Source organism: Lampris incognitus, chromosome 2, assembly GCF_029633865.1.
Source record: "Lampris incognitus isolate fLamInc1 chromosome 2, fLamInc1.hap2, whole genome shotgun sequence".
NCBI lineage: Eukaryota > Metazoa > Chordata > Actinopteri > Lampriformes > Lampridae > Lampris > Lampris incognitus.
The window spans coordinates 127,898,641-127,907,213 of NC_079212.1; the positions used below are offsets into that span (position 1 = coordinate 127,898,641).

At 40.5% G+C, this 8,573-nt stretch overlaps 1 pseudogene; it reads right to left on the reverse strand.

The window, feature by feature from the left end:
• Positions 1-8,358, reverse strand: part of LOC130131970 (dynein axonemal heavy chain 1-like) — a 37,505-nt pseudogene extending 29,147 nt beyond the window's left edge.
• Positions 8,359-8,573: the final 215 nt, after the last annotated feature.

Sequence of the window (8,573 nt, forward strand, 5' to 3'; positions counted from 1 at the left end):
ACGCTACGACCCCCTGGCGAAACTCCTCATTGTCAGGTGAAAACAAGCAGCTGATAACTCCACATGTATTGGAGGAGGTATTTGGTAGTCTGCAGCCCTCCCCAGATCGGCAGAGGGGGTGGAGCAGCGAACCAGGATGGCTTGGAAGAGTGGGGTAATTGACCTTTTGCAAAGTCCCGCCCCCTTAGTTACTGTTGCTATGCCCGTCAAGCATTTCAGAACTATCCAGGAAGTAGCCGGAAAACACCAAAACATGAAGGAAGAAATCAGCGCATTTTGTGGGTAAAAGTAACAGTAATAATACGTTAGCTGTATTAGCTATCAATAATAGCTAGTAGCAAGCTTAGCTTGGAGCAGACAGGTGTTTTTGTTGATTTTGGATAGATTAAGCTGGCCATGGGGTCTGCTATACTGCCAAATCTATTGCCGACATTGTGCTTCTTGCGTTCTGGGTTTCGGGAAGGGAAATAAAATTACACCCCCCCCAAACTTTTCAGATATCTAGTATCCGATTTGCAGATCCCATAGGCACACCGTTTCAGCATTTTTTTGTATGTTTGAAAGCTTGACGGACCGTTGCTAAGGTAGGATTGGACAAGCACCGTTCTGGGGCGGTACTTTGTGAAAGGTCAATTGGCCGGGGTACAACTGGTGAGAAAAGGGGGGGGGGGATTCTAAAAAAAATTACGTCTTGTGCAAAAAAATGAATCAATATATTTTGATATCAGTATTTTGCTGACAGAAAAAGATGCTCATCATCTTTTCAACTTACATCAGTGAAAAGACTGCCAAAGAGACGCTCTCTGTTGTTGTAGGTTTGGGCTCTGTTCTGGGACTCCTTCAGCTAAACGCTCAACTTCATCGGCTATCTCATGAGCTCAACCAAACCCAGCAACTAACATCTAAAAATGAATTCATAAGGATTAGCAGACAGGTCAGATCAACTGATACGATTCAACTTAATATGATGTTAAATTCAAGGTTCACAACACATAAAATAATACTTCTCTTATTACATGGATTTTAACATTTGTAATAGCAGTATAATAGCATTTGTATAGCACTTTTCATACCATGGCAGGTTAATGTCCTTAACCAACACAAGAGAGACACAGAAGGATTTAGTCCTAATTATTTCAAGGTGCACCTTCCCATATTTACTTTGTACAGTGTAGTAAGTATCTTTAATGTCATTTCAGTTGCATTACTTTAACAAACCAGCAAAGGGCCTTTTATTATTATTAGCCTCTCCTGTTGAAACCCTAATACAAGTTTACAGCCACTGTTTACATTAGGCTGCCATTTTTCAATTTAGTGAAGAGGCAATACAGAAACTCACCACACTGACAAGTATCTAGTGAAAAATAATTGACAAGAAACAATTTAAATTGGTCCAGCTGACTTGTAGAGAACTCAGTTGCTCCTGGAAATGGTTCTGGTCTGCCAGCTGTATCTTGTAGAAGCGCTCCTCATCCTCCACATGCTGGACAGCTACTTCTTCCAGCCGACTCAATATCTTATGGGGCCACCCGATAGCTGTCCACCTGCATAGAACAAGATGAGTCATTTATTTCTCTCTACAAACCCAAACTTAATTAAACACATTAGTCTGACGCCAATGTGACATCCCAAAATATAAGTCTAATAAAAATAAGCTTAATAATCTTGAATGATTGTGAGCCTACTTTCTTCATTTGACAGACTGCAGTGGTACCCGTCCTACATCTCCTAGTCTGACAGGATCTTGCCTGGAAGCTTCTATTGTGTCCAGATGGAACAAATAAGATTGTGGTTAGGAATTACTCTTCATCTAGTGTGGAACAATGAAAGGGAACTAATCTTTTCCATATGCACATTGTGACTCGAGCTGGTCCGGGATCTGTTTCATCCAGTCCCTCTGTTCTGTCAGCTCCTCAATGGTGTTGGGCTTCTCATGCAGCTTCCTCGTAATGGCCTTGCACTGTTCACATGCCCGAACACATACACAGACACGCATGATCAATAATAACACTCCTATTGTTTAGGCATGTGATTAGAAACACACACAATGGAAAAAGCTACAGGAACATCACCTGTCTTGCATTTTTTTTGTCTTCTCTAAAATCACAACTTGCCTCATTGACTGGGTTCCGCAGTTTTGGGGCCAAGCCATCAAGGACTGCTGTGGCTAGTTCCCTTCGTTTCTTAGTGAGAGTCTGGCGTACAGTGTCTATGCTGACAGAGAAGGGGCCAATCACAACAGAGGATGGCAAGGAATAGTTCAGTATTTCTTTCTCCTTTAAGTGTTGAACCCCCTTTCTTCATCTCCAGGGCCGCCTGCGCCCCCTGGCTGTGAACTCTGGGACACAAACACACACACACACACACACACACACACACACACACACACACACACACACACACACCAGATTTACTGATAGGGGAAAAAAACTTGCTTACATAGGAAATGACAGTTGCAAAAGTTAAATTTCACGGTAGTGGGAGATGATCAACACTCAGCTAGCAAGTGATCTTAGTGTTTTCATAATTTCTAGACAAAACAGGATACAATGTGGCAAACTGTATGAGTGAAGTTTACTTGTACATCCCCAAATCACAAGTGCACTCTCAGAGGGCTTTGCATCCACACAGTGAAATACAGGAAGATGCAAGTAGGTCACCCAATGAAAAAGAGCCTTTAAATAATGTAGAGAGGTATAAGTGAAGTAATGGGCCTAATGAACCATATGTTTGAAATAGCAGTGGGTCCCCTTTGTTTTCAGAGTCTCATCAGATTAGACCACAAATCTTGCTAGCTGCCATGGTATTAGTCTTCATAACAATTCATCTGTCTCTCGGATCTCCTAGAATTTACTGGGAGTTGTGAAAATTTACTGGCTTTAGTTAGCGCAAGGTCTTACTTGAGGAAGGTTGCTATATCCAAGTTGTGGAGTTCCAAGAATTTCTCATATTAAGCCGCTAATGCCCTGAGGGGTATGGCGGCTTGGCACAGAGCCATACAGATCTTATCTCTCAACTCTGATACTGCTGGCTCCCACAAACCCACTGATTCCAGCGGGGAACACCCCTGAGGAACATCTTCTGCATCACAAACTTAAATAGATAGCAGGAGAACATGTCATCATCATAGTCAGTGCCATGGTTCTCTTACGTTTCATCTTCTTCATCATCACATCATCATCAGGGATAACAGGACACATCATAAAAAATAAATGCTGTCACTTGATTTGCTTTCTCTGTGTTGCTTAGAGATGCTATGCACCTCACTAGAATCATCCTTATGTTGTCAAGCTGTGGTACGTTGTATGTGGTCAGTATGCCCTTATCGAAAAGGTTAACAATAGGTATCTCAACATTCTCCAGTGGGATGCTGTAATGAATCCCAGTGTGATTACCAGGAACAGAGGCTTCTTCTCTGGCCTTGATACAGAGAGCGGAGTTACATTATCAGCATGTAATGTACAATCAGAATATGAGTATTTTAAATCAAATTATTCTATATGTGCTTAGACTATGCATGTTTTCAGCGTAATCCTGCCAACAATGCTCTGAGTATATCTACAGATATGATGGAAGGATGAATTTCTTTTGGTCATTTTGTTTGCCATTGTCTGGTGTTTTCTTTAATAAATGTCATTTTAATACATTTCAGGGTTTTGGGGGTCTGGGGCCTTTCCCAATGAGCGTTCCTGGAGGCCAAGAGACACATTGGGCAGGTTAGCCAGTCTATCATGCACACTTACCAACACTCACATTTATATTTGTAGTAAACTTAAACTACTTAAACATCTCTATAGCATACAAAATGTAAGTCCAATACTGAAATACATTGTTTGAAAGAGAGTAAATGGAGACAGTAGGCCTAATTTATCTGCCAAGTAAAAATGTGTGTATATTTTCTCATACATATATAGAGTATTTGAACTATTTTTTTCACTGGATTTACAAAATGTTCAGGGGAACAGATATCATTCAGATTCATTTTAACATGTTTTGTTTTTCTCCAGTGTATTTGCTGAGGTTTTAACAGTATAGAATGAATATACATTTAATAACCAAACATTTACATTGACGCAACTACCCACAAAATAAATGAATAAAAAAAGAAGACACTTAAATAAATAAAGAAAGCAATAAAGACAGAAAATAAAAAAGACTGAGTTTACATTTGGAAGTATTTACACCATACAATGATGTATAGTACATATACCCCTACATTATCATCCTACACTTCAGGTAGTGTTTGTATTTGCATTTTCTGAAAAGTCCATGAAAGAGGTCCAAATATCAGTGAAGTCCTTCCATTCCCCTTTAATAATATATATCAGTTTCTCCAGACTAAGACAAGTTGACAGTTCTTTTATCCATCTATTTAATGATGGAGGAGTTGTACTCTTCCAGCATAATGCAATCACTTTTCTGGCCTGAAGAAGTCAAAAGTCAATTAATAATGTTTGTGCTTTGTTACTGAAATAGCTTCTGGGTAAATTCCAAGTATTCAAAGTTTGGCACAGCACGGGACATTCTTATTGACAATCTGTGAAAGATATTGTATATATTTTTTCCAAAATGATTGAACCTGTGAGCATTCCCAAACAGTGTAATAGAGTTCCCTTCTCCTCTGAGCATTTCACACAAGAATCTGGGATATTAGGAGACATCTTATTGAGTTTAACAGGCATTATGTTTGTTCTCATTAGCTATTTATAGAGCAATAATTTAAGACTTGTATTTATAGTTTGTTTTTGTGCTTTCCAACAGGCCATTTCCCAATCTGCTATATCAATATTTTCATGTATATCTGTTCTCCAAGCATTTAGTTTGTCTAATGATGATTCCTTAGAATTTGTCATCAACAAATTATAAAATCTTGCCATATGACCTTGATTGTCTACATTTTCTGGTACTATTTTGTCAATAATCGACAATGGTGGTATGGGTGTTATCTTTTTGTACTCTGATATGAAGCTCCTTAGTTGTAAGTATTTGAAAAATGTTTCCTGGGAATTTTATATTTTAATTGATCAAATGAAAGATAAGTCCCGCCTGCATAAAGATCTGAGGTTTTTTTTGTTTTTTTTAATACCCCTGTTAGCCCAGATTTTAAATCCCCCATCCGCTTTGCCAGGTGTGAATTTATCATTTCCCCAGATAGGAGTAAATTGTGACATTGTTATGGTTTTACCCACATATTTATGTACAGAGTACCAGGCTGATATTGAATTTTTAACAAAGGAGTTTCTTGTCCGTTTTTCTTTTTTTAAAATTTCAATATCTGAAGAATACATGAATAAGTTTAATGAAAGGTCTGGAACAGATTTTTGTTCAGTATTAACCCATGCCTCATGCCTCTCGGCGCTCGGCCGACCAATCGAGGAACTTCAGTGACATTGTTGGTCACCTGATCCAGCGGCCCAGTCATGTGTCAAACTGATCAGTCAGTCAGTCAGTCAGTCAGTCAGTCAGTCCGCCAGTCAATCAAATCAAATCAAATCAATTTTATTTGTATAGCCCAATATCACAAATTACACATTTGCCTCAGTGGGCTTAACAGCAACACAACATCCTTTCCTTAGACCCTCTCATCGGATAAGGAACAACTCCCTAAAAAAAACCTTTAACAGGGAGAAAAAATAGGAAGAAACCTCAGGGAGAGCAACAGAGGAGGGATCTCTCTCCCAAGATGGACAGCGTGCAATGGATGTTGTGTTCACACAATTTACATAATACAACATTGAAAGAGGATAACAGAATTATGATGGACATAAAATTTATGAAGAACATGATGCACAGGATGCCAAGCAGTGTCAACATGCCAATGGAGCAGTCCAGGACCCAAGTCACACGACCAGCATCATCATGTAAAAAAAGAAAAACTTATGTGAGGAGTGGAAGGGCAGGCAGCATCCAAATGGCGACCACCATCACCACGGAGACCTGGGAGTCAATCAGTGTAATTCACTTTTGTAGGGCTGTCCTGCCAACTGGTCCAGCCAAAAATATAGCCTATTTAAACTCTACTCTGTAGATATGTAAAACCTATAGCCTATATAAATTCTATATAAAAAAGCTATAGCCTATATAATAACTTGCAATTCACCATGTTATGAAAAAAACCTCAAATTTCACTGTTTGTCAAGGGCATTCACTTAATTTCTTCACAAATAGCAGACCAGTCAATGGGTTTGTCGACAAACATTAACTACTCTCATCCAAAGCCAGTGATTTATAGACTTGAACCTGAAATGAATCAGAAACTTTTTCAGACCATATGGTTTTGTTTTGGTTTCACAACTGATAACGCTACAATAAAGTAAGAACATAATTTTTAGACCGTGACTGGTCAGAGATACTGTAAAAGTTGTGAAAGAAAGAAAGAAAGAAAGAAAATAGGGATGAATGCAAATACTGTATCTTAAGCTCACCATCTCCAGCTGTAAAATGTTTATTTCAGCACTTAAAAATTACTTTTTAATACAATAGTCTATAAGAAGAACACTTTGTATTTGTTCACTTGAAATTATTACTAATTAATAACCAGAGCAGGGGTTTGAATGGCCCCCCCCTGCCCTAACTGGTGACGATAGAGATGGTAATGGCAGTAATGATGAGCTAATGAATTTGAACTAGAACAGACATGGTCCTGTTCTTAAACTGGCAAACCCTTCATGTCATACTTGGTCATACCAACAGCTGCTACAAGTTGTGTGCATGGGGAGGCGCCCCCCTTACTCATCACTTGGGTCAAAAGGATAGCATATTCAGGTCTGTTTCCCATGACCGATCACAAGCACCATGCACCGTGACCCCGGATCGAACCCCCTAGCCTTTACAGTTGAAACCTATTGTTGTGGCCTGACATTGCATAGCCAAGCACAGATAATTGGTCTCATGTATCTGAACCCTCACGCATCACTTGCAAAGGACAAGCAGGTAGAGATAGAGTTAAGGTGATAGGGATGGAGAGAGCAAAAGAGGCATAATATCATTGAAAGAAAAAGCTGAGACCACAGGAGGCCCGCCGTCTTGCTGTGTCTGTGAGTCAAAAGTGACACATCACTTTACTCGATTATGGTAATAAGGGCATGGATATAATGAGGACTGTCCTCTCCCACATCTAGAAAGTTTATGCCAAAGATGTAGAGTGATTTGATATGAACACTATTGTACTTTATGGATTGACAAGACAATACTGGATTGGTCGAGGCTCCATACGGGATCAACCAAGGCCCGGCTTAACAACAGCTTACATTGGTGCGGTTCCCTCCCAGAGCACTGATGGAAACTATAAAATCTGCTGTGGCGACCCCTGAGAAATAGGAAACAAGCCGAAAGAAGAAGAAGAAGAGGAGGAGTAGAAGAAGAAGAAGAAGAAGAAGAAGACTATTGTACTATGTGATGCAATGGATGCTGAAACTTTGTGCATCAGCATACAACATTACTCCAGATAGGGCAAGTTGAGATCTAAGGGCTCATTCGCATCTTCACTTCCTTGCAGTAGGATGACGTCACCCTGGGTCCCAAGCCGAATGAAAGACTTCCCTAAGGAAATAAATAACCCACATCTAATAATGAAATTATCATATCTGAATGGTTTCAGGTGGCTGATGATCTCAACCCCTCCTGGCTGCAGCAGTTTATTAATCATTAGCATGTGTCCGATCGTATTGATGAGATCAGTCAGAAGGTCTGGGCTAGTGAGGATCCAAAGAAAACCATGAGAGCCTCCCAAGTCCCTGATGAGGTGGTGGTTCTCGAAACATGGCCGCCTACCAAGAGTTGGAGGGTGGCGATTGCTGGGGCCTGGAACCAACCACTACAATGAGACTCGATCGGACAGATGTGGGCAAGCAGCTCTGGCTGTGTGGAGCTGATTAAATTCTAAAAAGCTTGTTGCAGCTTTGATCCACCTCCCTGCTTCTCGTCTCTTTCTGGCAGTCTCGCAGCTATACCCTCATTTTAACCAGCCAGCTCAACATCAACCATCAAACAACCTCAGCATTAGTCCCTTTGATGACCACCCTGCTCTCCAGTTCATCCTCTTGTTTCTCTCTCTTAAACTCCTTTCATTACTCATCCCTTTTTCTTCCCGAGTTCTTTTTTTTTTTACAGTATCGGGCTGTTGTGGCAGGTCATGCCTGTGTGAACCCCAATTCCAATGACTCCAATTTGACAGTAATGAGAGCAGCATGTGCGGCTAACTTTAACCCCTCCTGAAGAACAGATGCCTGCCGGTAGAATCAAACACTGACTTTTCCCCTCTTGTTGTCACAATGTGGGCCAAGCCAGGGAGGCTGAGCGGTTGTACACCTTCCCGCACACCTTCTGTTTCCCTTTAGAAACCAGCAAGTCAAACATCATTCGGAAACCCCTTGTGCTCGAGTGTAAATGTTTTTGCATGTGTGCATTAGTGCCTGGCCGAATGTAAACAAAGGAAAGTAGGCTTCCATAAATTATCGAGCTGCTTTGCGAGATTATCATGGAAACAGATGGGTGCTTGATTTAGTCACATGAACACCGAAGAACAAATGGGGGTGCCATTTGCCTATAAAGAACTTGAACAGCGACGGATA